Genomic DNA, 9,415 nt, shown 5'->3' on the forward strand with positions numbered 1-9,415 from the left:
TTAGAGTGTTTTAAATATTCTAAGAATATATCACACTACAGAGGTCTGCTTCTACAGTTTAAACTGGTGTTATTTAACCTTGGTTGTATATTGGAATCGCCTATTTTTTTAGGCTATTTGTGCTATTATAATAAATTGCCATAGTCTAGGTGACTTAAACGGCAGAGATTTAGTTTTCATAGTTCTGGAGCTACCCCCACAGTTGAAGGAAATGAAGTTTCTACATCCAGGTGAGAGGTCCTCCTGTATCAAAGGAGGTTCCCAAATTGAAAACACCAGGGTCTGTCTGTAATGGGAAGACTCCTGCCACTGATTTGCATGTGGAAATTTGTCATTAACCTGAAAGATCCCACTTTGTCCTATTCATTTAATCTCTTCATAAATTCTGTCAGATCAAATCCAAGGCACCAATAATATTTAACAATTCATTTTTTAAAAATGGTCATTCATGCCCCTCTCTGCTTCATTGTCCCTAATTTTTCCCTACTTTAGAAATGTACTAACCACTCCCAGATAATACAGGCAGTAAAGCTCCAGAAGTTAACATGATCCTGGTTTCTGTATCTCCTTTTTGAGTATCTCAAAATCATCTCTATTAGCATCCCAGTTCACATTCCTATTTTCCAAAGCAGGTGGATTTACAATTGCTGCTTTTGCTCATACTCAGGTGAACTAAGGTATTTTTCCTTTATCACCTTACATGTAACCTTAGTCACATACTTAACTTTTATCTTCCTTATTTTAAGATGAGATAAGTCTTTTTTTTTTTTTTTTTTTTGAGACAGAGTCTCAGTATGTCGCCCTTGCTAAAATGCTGTGGCATCACTGTTCACAGCAACCTCAAACTCTTGGGCTTAAACCATTCTCTTGCCTCAGCCTCCCAACTGGCTGGGACTACAGACACCTGAAATAACCCTCAGCTATTTTTTTATTGAAATTGTCATTGTTTAGCTGGCCCAGACCAGGTTTGAACCCACCAACCCTGATGTATGTGACTGGCACCCTAACCACTGTACTATGGGCGCCAAGCCAAGAAAGAGAAGTCATTTAAAACTATTTTTTTAGTCTTTTATTCTTGATTCTGTAATTTACATGCCATATATGCCATAAACACATAGTATTAACATTTAACATTAATTCCTTAATATTTATCATACTCAGAGAGGTAGAGCAAAAGTAACATGTTAACTGCCATGAATTATATTTAACTTATGCTAGTTTTGAGCCTGGAGCCTTGTGAAGTATATATAACTCACACATCTCTTGACCTAAAAAAAACACCAGGGTCCCAATAGGAAAAAAAAAAAAAATTAAGAAAGTCAATCAAGAAGAAGCACTGGAATTAGTGTTCAAATTCTTCTCTGACTTGCTACAGAGTTCACGATTTTCTACCTCATCACAATGCCTGTCAGTAAATTGACAAATTGTGGCAGTCAATTTGTTAAAATCTAAAGGGGAGAATGAAAAGATACAGCTTTTTCCTTGAAGTTATAATTCTTCCAGAAAAATAGCAGGGGGATTCAGTTTACAAGTAGGTTGGTGGAGGATGGATGTAGAAATTCTCTTCTGATTGCTTCTATATTTTCACAGAAACTAGGTCATAAGCTGAGAATGAGACATGGATGAAGAGTTGTTAGATGTTTAAGGAAAGGAGACCAGGTCATATCCTGTAAAGTGGGAAAGTGAATTGACTAACACAATTAGGATTGGAGGGTGGCACTTGACAGTCCCTTTGAGTTATTTGGTCATTAGTTTAAAATGGTACAAATCACCATCATTGTGGTTTCTTTAGCTATGTTCAGCTGTATGTGGGCAGGGCAGAATACAGAAGAGTGTGATACGAGAGAGGAGTAAAACAGCAAAGGTGTTTATGAGAGAGAAATTGTAATGATGACCTGTAGAATTTTAGCTGGGAAGACATGGAAGTAAGGCCTAAAGTGGGGGTGGAGGAAGGTAGGAAAGGAGTTATTAGGGAAACAAAAATAAATTCACAGACCTATTTTAGGTTTTCTTGGGGTTGAAAAAAAATTACGGTTCTAGAGGGAGAGGAGTGAGTTGAGAAAATAACAGGTTGTCAGAAAATGGAGTGCTTGACATTGAGGTTTTGAGGGGTGTACTTATTGGTAATGACACAAGGTCTAGGGTGTAAAAAAAACCACCTAGGTGTAGATGGGTGAGATGGAAAGGACATCTTGATTACTGCAGGAGAGGCAGCCAAAAAACCTGACAACCTGAAATATTGGATGGATTGACTAGATAAATATCAAAATCGTCCTGTATAATGGCCTGAGCAATCATGGGAAGAGTGAGAAAGCTGCTATAATAATCTTCAACAAATGAGGAAGTGGCTGGGTATCAGGAGATGACTTCAACAAGAAGGGGTGGTGAGCGGTCTAGTGTAATGGTGGAGCAAGGGGCTTCTAGGAAGAAGAGAGCAACAATGACTTGCAAGTGGCAATGGAGAGGATAAGGGAATTTAACTCACCCTCCAGGCCCATTTAAGCCAAGTGTAGAAGATAAAACAGCCACTACTTACATAAGAGATGCAAGGGAAGAAGAGCCAGAAATTGAAGGAAATACTCTAGAAAAGATGCCAAAATTATGTGGAGAATTGTTTTTAGAGCCTATAATACATTTTCTTCTGAATTTCTCTCATTGTGACAAATGCAAATGAGAAAGTGGCTTTGATAATTTGGGAAGATTTTAAATCAAAAATAGTGATAATAGAGCCGGGGCTCTCAAATACTACAGTAAAAAGGAAGAAGAAAGGCAGTGAATGGGCACAAGGCCATGAGTACACAACCTCATAGGGTGGCCACTCTGTTATTTATAATTGAGTAAATTGTTGAAAGATAACTAGGGCAAATACAGTATGGCAGGTTAAAAGGGTCAATATTCTTCATAATGATTCTAAATTTTGGCCCATTGTCCCTAGGGCCAAAATGCAGGCTGTAGAGAGCAGGAAATGAAACCAAGATGGGGAGGAGGAAATAGAGGTGTATAGGGCCCATAGTATGTAGATGAGTTGGGGGGTGGGGTTTAAAGAACTGGGAGCACATATGGCAACATTGATATGATCCACATCAGGTTATTTTAGCATGATCAAACTATTCTGAATCACAGAATCAACTCATCCTTGCACGAATTTCACATTTTTCTAGGCTAATTTTCTCTTCCATATTTTTATTTACTGATAAAAAGTTGGTTTCTTCTATAGAGAATGCAGTGTTTGTACTCATTATTTCAATCCTCATGACAGATGTATTTCTTATTGTTAATAAATTATCAGTTTTACACTTCAGTCTTAATGACTGGTTATTATGAACCAGTCTCTATATCAATTTTATTCTGACCACATCTAGTTTCAAAAACTTGGGACTAGGCCCTGGATGACAACTACAGTAATAATAATGACCATTTATTAAACACCAACACATCAGTCCACTTAACATCCACTAGCTCCTTCCTTTTTCAAAAATAACCCTAGGATGTTTGTGTTGTTATATCTATTTTTACAGCAATAAAGTTGAAATTTAAGTGGCAAAATAACTTTCTTAAGGTCAATCAAGTAGAAGCACTGGAATCAGTGTTCAAATTCTTCTCTGACTTGCTACAGAGTTCATATCTTTCTACCTCATCACAATGTCTGTCAGTAAATTGACAAAGGTACACCTATCCCCTGAGAGGTCAGCCAACTGGGTTTCTGTTAATAAAAAGGATGCAAATGTAGCCAAGCACTTCTTTCAATGATAGTGTGGACCATCTGTCTTATTTATTTTTTATAAATCTATAATTTTATTAAGACAGAAACTGTGGTATGAAGTATACATTTAAACAAAGTTTTCACAGAAATCTAACACATTCCTAAAGCAACTTAATAACGTAGCTCTAGTTGTAAGTCTAGATGATGTCAAGAACTGATAGATCTTATGATTCAAGTCAGAGCACTTTGGGTATCATTTAATTCTTACATTTTTTTTTAATGTAATTATTGTGCTTTACAGTGAACCACTACCCCGGTATGAAAGGCTAATCTCTTGAGACCAGGGTTTTTTAAATCATTCAACTCTTAAACTGTTTCAAAGAAACATGGGCTGCCAGTGACTGAACCCTGCCACTCATGGGTTTTAGAGTTCAAAGTTCAGACAAACAAAAAGACTCCAAGAGTTCTCTGTCCTAAGAACATGGGGGCCCTTGTCTTCTCAACTGTCCCATCTCCTGTGCCACCCTGTTCCCCAACAGTTCAGCCAGTGGCTTGGATGAACAAGCTAGTATTTATAATTTCATAAGCGGAAAAGAAAGGGTCTTCTTAATTTCAGGAATTAGCACCTCTAAGACAGAATGATCTCCTGATGTATACTCTCTAATAAAAGACTTTCCCTCCTCAATCAGTTTCTTTCTCCAAAATGATAGCTTTGGTAACTGATGAGCTGGCTTAGTTCTTTGTGGGGAACAGCATTAAGCTCAGGCACTGAACACCTTGGTTTATAGGTTTCAGGCATTAACAGCTTTTAAACAGACTTTCTCAGAGTGTCCACTTGTGATGCCAATGATGTTTTTTTGAAAAGGCAAAATATGGACATAGAAGCAAATTAGTAGTTGTCTGTTCTTTCCATTATTTCACAATTTCCTCAGGCAGGCCCCAAATTTTAACAAGAATGATTCTCCCTTATTTCCCACCTGATCCCTCCCACCCCAAATAATTGCTCTCCCACACACCCAAATCTGAAACTTTTGTCCTTCATAGACAGCCCTTGGCTTTTTTCAGCAAAGTGCAGAATAGATTGCCTTGAAACATTTATCCCCCTTCCTCTCACTGGGCTTGGGTGCAAACTATACAGCTTGACTGCCTCTAAAGCACTTTGGGCTGCTGCAGGGCACAGAGACTATACTGGCTCTTCACAGGACATCATCTAAAGCCACCTCTATGATGTCAAGACAAGTAAAAGCCCTTCCCTTTTCACTTGAAACCCTCAGCTAGATGTGAAAGGGGCTGGCACTTTAGAAGAATTAATTATTGTCATCTTTTTTGTTGTTATCCTCTGAGGGGTAGGAATGCAACATTAGCCTTGCCTCATAGAAGGACATGTCAATTTGTGGCACTTGACATTGGCTTCCTTGGCAGGGACCAGGTCAGCCTCATCAGAATTTTTCTATTTCATCAGGAAGATGAGCTCTCCTGGAGTCTAGCTGCAATTATCCCCTCCAGCTCCTAACCTGGAGCAAAGCTGCATGGCTTTTCTGACTCTTCTTTGGTTTGGTCTCCTCTTTATCTTCAGAAGCAGAATCGGCTTTAAGCCTGCCTCCCTCTGATTTATCTCTCTCCTGCTGTTTTCTGTGACTGCAGAAACTCAGCAATGAGGTCCCGGCACTCCATGTTCTCTTTTGGCTCCTTTGTGTTGTGCTCTTCTAAGAAACCCTTCCACTTCAGGAGGTGCTCCACTTTGCCCTTTACCACTGGATGGTGGAGAACTTTTTTCACCTCATAGTCCTCTTCCTCCTTTTCTACCACCTCCTCCAATTTCTTCTGTTTTATTTCCCCATATTGCCTGCCAAAGCAGGCTATGTTAACCCCAATGTTGCTCAGAGCAGCACCCCAAAACCCAAGAGATGAATTGGTGCTGTGTTGCCAGTATGTCACTGGGCTAGACCAGTCTGGGGAGTGGCGCCCAGGAAAGCAACAGACTGGGGGAGCCATGGTGGAGCCTCTCACTGATGCAGCACACTGCAGGCCTGGGCCAATGGCCCTCTTATATGCTGAACAAAATAGCCTCCCTCACCTGCACCTTCTCTTTTATATACTAAGTGTTCTATCACTATGGCACTTCTCTGTCCTCAAACCTAACATGAGTCTTAAGAAAATAATAATGTTTGTTTACACTCCTTGTCAAACACTTTTGCAAATACAGATAGATTACAACATCATCATCAAAGTGAACTTCTTCATTGTATTATCAGTATACCAGAAACTTTTGAGTGTACTATAGGCAAAAGGCCTATATGCCTCTGGCCAAAAAACCTGTTTGAGAGAGAGCAGTGAAAAGACTTTGTGCTGGCATACTTGTGAAAAACTGAGGCACAATCCCATATGGCCAGGTTGGTTACAGGCCTAAAAACCCTCTGACCCAAGGTGGGCCTGGTCAGTTGCAGGCATAAACCCCCCCTGACTTAAGGCCAACATGGGAGCAGAGGTTTGCAAACAAATTTCTGTATACCTTAGAAATTTCTTTATGCCTTGTTTAAAAATCAAAGTAACTGCCTCCAAATGGTGAGGTCAATAGGACAGACTTTCAAACTGTCTCTTTCCTCCATAGCCTCAGGCTTCATCAGATAAGAACAAAGAAGCAATGGCTAACAACATGTTCTCCATTAAGTTATGTTAAACTGGGTTATGGTGAAAGGGTTATGGTAAAAGGTGTATGTTGGGTGGATTATCAGATTACTAGGAAGGAGCTACTCATGCGGTAGTTAGTCACAAGATGTTTAAATGGATTAATGAAGTCACTGATGTCCAATGCACATGTGCAGAGGGAAGTCATTGATGTCCAGTGCACATGTGCAGAGGGATTGTAATGAATATTAATGAGGTCATTGATGTATAGTGTGCATGTGCAAAATTGACTATATAAACCAATAATAAATAAAGGAGCTCACCATTTTGCCTGAGCGAGCAAATGGTCACTTTTATTTAAAATACAATTTCAATTAAGCATGCTTATTCTCCATAACATTGCTTTTCTGAAAGACCCTAATGGCAACAGTGTACCCTCACTTAAAAAAGAGAAAAACAAACCAGTACTGCTTATGCAAGGAGTGTTATACTATAGTGATCATGGTGTAATGGATAGAAACTAGCATTACCGTTTAGACTGGGATGAAATCTCAGCACTACCACTTACTACCAATGAAACTTCAGGTTTTTAACATCTCTATACATCAGAAATCTATAGAATTATAAAATGAATATTGTTAGGCTTTCTAAAATGGATTCTTTGGAATGCTAGAGTAACTTTTCACGATCTCTCAACAAAAGTTTACTTCTGTGGAGTCAGGCCTATCCACTCAAAACCAATTTGTCATAAATCAGACAAAAATTGATGAATAAACAATTTGCTAAAAACAATTCATCCACTTTATTAATTTACCAAAAACTTGTTTATAAGTACAAGTAATTATAAAGTATGAATAAAATACTTTAATTACAAAGTATGGATAAAGTAAGAAAAAGACAGTATCAAGACTGGAAACACTGGATACATGAGATTTGGTACTTTTGAAGATCTCTATAAAATTTTAACTGGACAATTTTCATTTTTTAAGTATATAATGTTCAAATTAGAGAAAGTAAATGATCATAAGACAATTTCATCTAATCTATTATGCAAAAAATAAAATTCAGATTTAGTGACCAAAATTTTTAATATAAGTTAGTACTATAGTAGTCCCCTCTTATCCACAGGTGTCAGGTTGTAGGATACTCCATGGATGTCCAGAACCACAGAGAATTTTGAACCCTATCTATACAGTATGATTTCTTTCCTATACATACATATTTATGATAAAATTTAATCCATAAATTGGACACGGTAAGAGAGGAATGATAACTAATAAAAAAGCAAAACAATTATAATAATATACTGTAATAAAAGTAATACAAATATATTCCCCCTCCCTTCTTCTCTCTCAAAATATCTTATTGTACTATATTCATCCTTCTTGTACTTATGTGAAATGATGAAATGTCTCTGTGATAAGTGAAGTAAATGATGCAGGCATCATGGCATAGTGTTATGCTACTAAAGCCTCAGAAGGAGGATCATCATCTGTTTGGAGTGATCCTGGACCATGGAAGCATGACAATGTTGGTGGTTGGTTACTAAGAGCAGACAATGTCATGAACAAATGGATGTCCCAAGGTGGGACAGAGCAGAACAGTATGAGATTTTATCACGTTACTCAGAATACAGTGCAATTTAAAACTTATGAATTGTTTATCTCTGGAATTTTCTATTTAATATTTTTGAATTGTGACTGACTACAGGACACTGAAACCACTTGAAAAGGGAAACCATGGGTAAGTAGGGGGCTGTTACAATCTGGTATACATGACCATAAATTTGCTAAGAAATAATTTGGGGTGCCACCTAAATTTTAAAGTGCTTATAAATCATTAAGGATCTTTTTACTGATTCAGGAGGTCTTGGGAGAGGTCTAGGTTAGCATTTCTAATAAGTTCACAGGAGATGCTGCTTATCCATGCACTATACTCTAAAAGCTCATTACTACAATGACTTCTTCAATATGAAATAAAGTTTTGGCTATGAATTGTGAAAAATACAAAATCAAAGCTAATGTGCCATTGAGACACTGATCAAATCATAGTGAAGTTCTAAAAGATTGGTAAAATGAAAAATATTTAAAAATGTTTAAAAAAAAGCAAATGATGCTGGGAGAACGGGATAACTACATGTAAAAGACTAAAACTAGACCTGCGTCTCTTATCACTTACAAAAGTTGACTCATCATGGATAAAAAATTTCAATCTGAGACACAAAATGATGAAAATCCTAAAAGAAAGTATGAAAAAACTCATGATGATTTTGGATTGTGGAAAGATTTTCTAAAGATTCCATTGGCAGTTGCAACAGCAACAAAAATAAATAAATGGGACTTAGTTAAGCTAAAAAGCTTTTGCACTGCTAAGGATACAATAATTAAAGCAGATAGACAGCTTTCAGAATGATACTAGCACATTACAAACCTGATAATCAGAATCTACAGAGAACTTAAATTAATAAATAACAAAAAAAGAGCAAACAATCCCATTTATCATTGGGTAAGAAATATGAACAGAACCTTCTCCAAAGAAAACAGATGAATGGCCAATAAACACATAAAAAATGCTCATTGTTCCTAATTATCAGAGAAATGCAAATCAAAACCACCTTGGGATATCACCTAACTCCAATGAGAATAGTCCACATCACAAAGTCCCAAAGCTGCAGATGCTGGCAAGGATGTGGAGAAAAGGCAACACTTTTACCATGTTGGTGGGATTGAAAACTATTACAGCCTCTTTGCAAAGAAGTATGGAGAATTCTCAAAGAACTAAAGGTTTATCCTGTAATCCCATTACTAGGTATCAGCCCAGAAGAAAAAAATCATTTTGCTAAAAGGACATATGCACTAGAATATTTATCACAGCTCAATTCACAATTGCCAAGATGTGAATCAACCCAAGTGCCCACCTACATGTGAATGGATTAATAAACTATAGTATGTGTATACTATGGAATACTATTCAGCCATAAAAAAGATAGACTTTATATCTTTTGTATTAATGTGGATAGAGTTGGAGAAGTTTCTACTTAGCAAAGTATCATAAGAACAGAAAAGCACTTATCCAATATACTCA

General features: G+C 37.3%; 1 pseudogene; it reads right to left on the reverse strand.

Annotated features, from left to right (window-relative positions):
- Positions 1-5,010: 5,010 nt before the first annotated feature.
- Positions 5,011-5,698, reverse strand: LOC105888216 (annotated as a pseudogene).
- Positions 5,699-9,415: the final 3,717 nt, after the last annotated feature.

Source organism: Otolemur garnettii, unplaced genomic scaffold, assembly GCF_000181295.1.
Source record: "Otolemur garnettii isolate 467f Iridium unplaced genomic scaffold, OtoGar3 scaffold00223, whole genome shotgun sequence".
Lineage (NCBI taxonomy): Eukaryota > Metazoa > Chordata > Mammalia > Primates > Galagidae > Otolemur > Otolemur garnettii.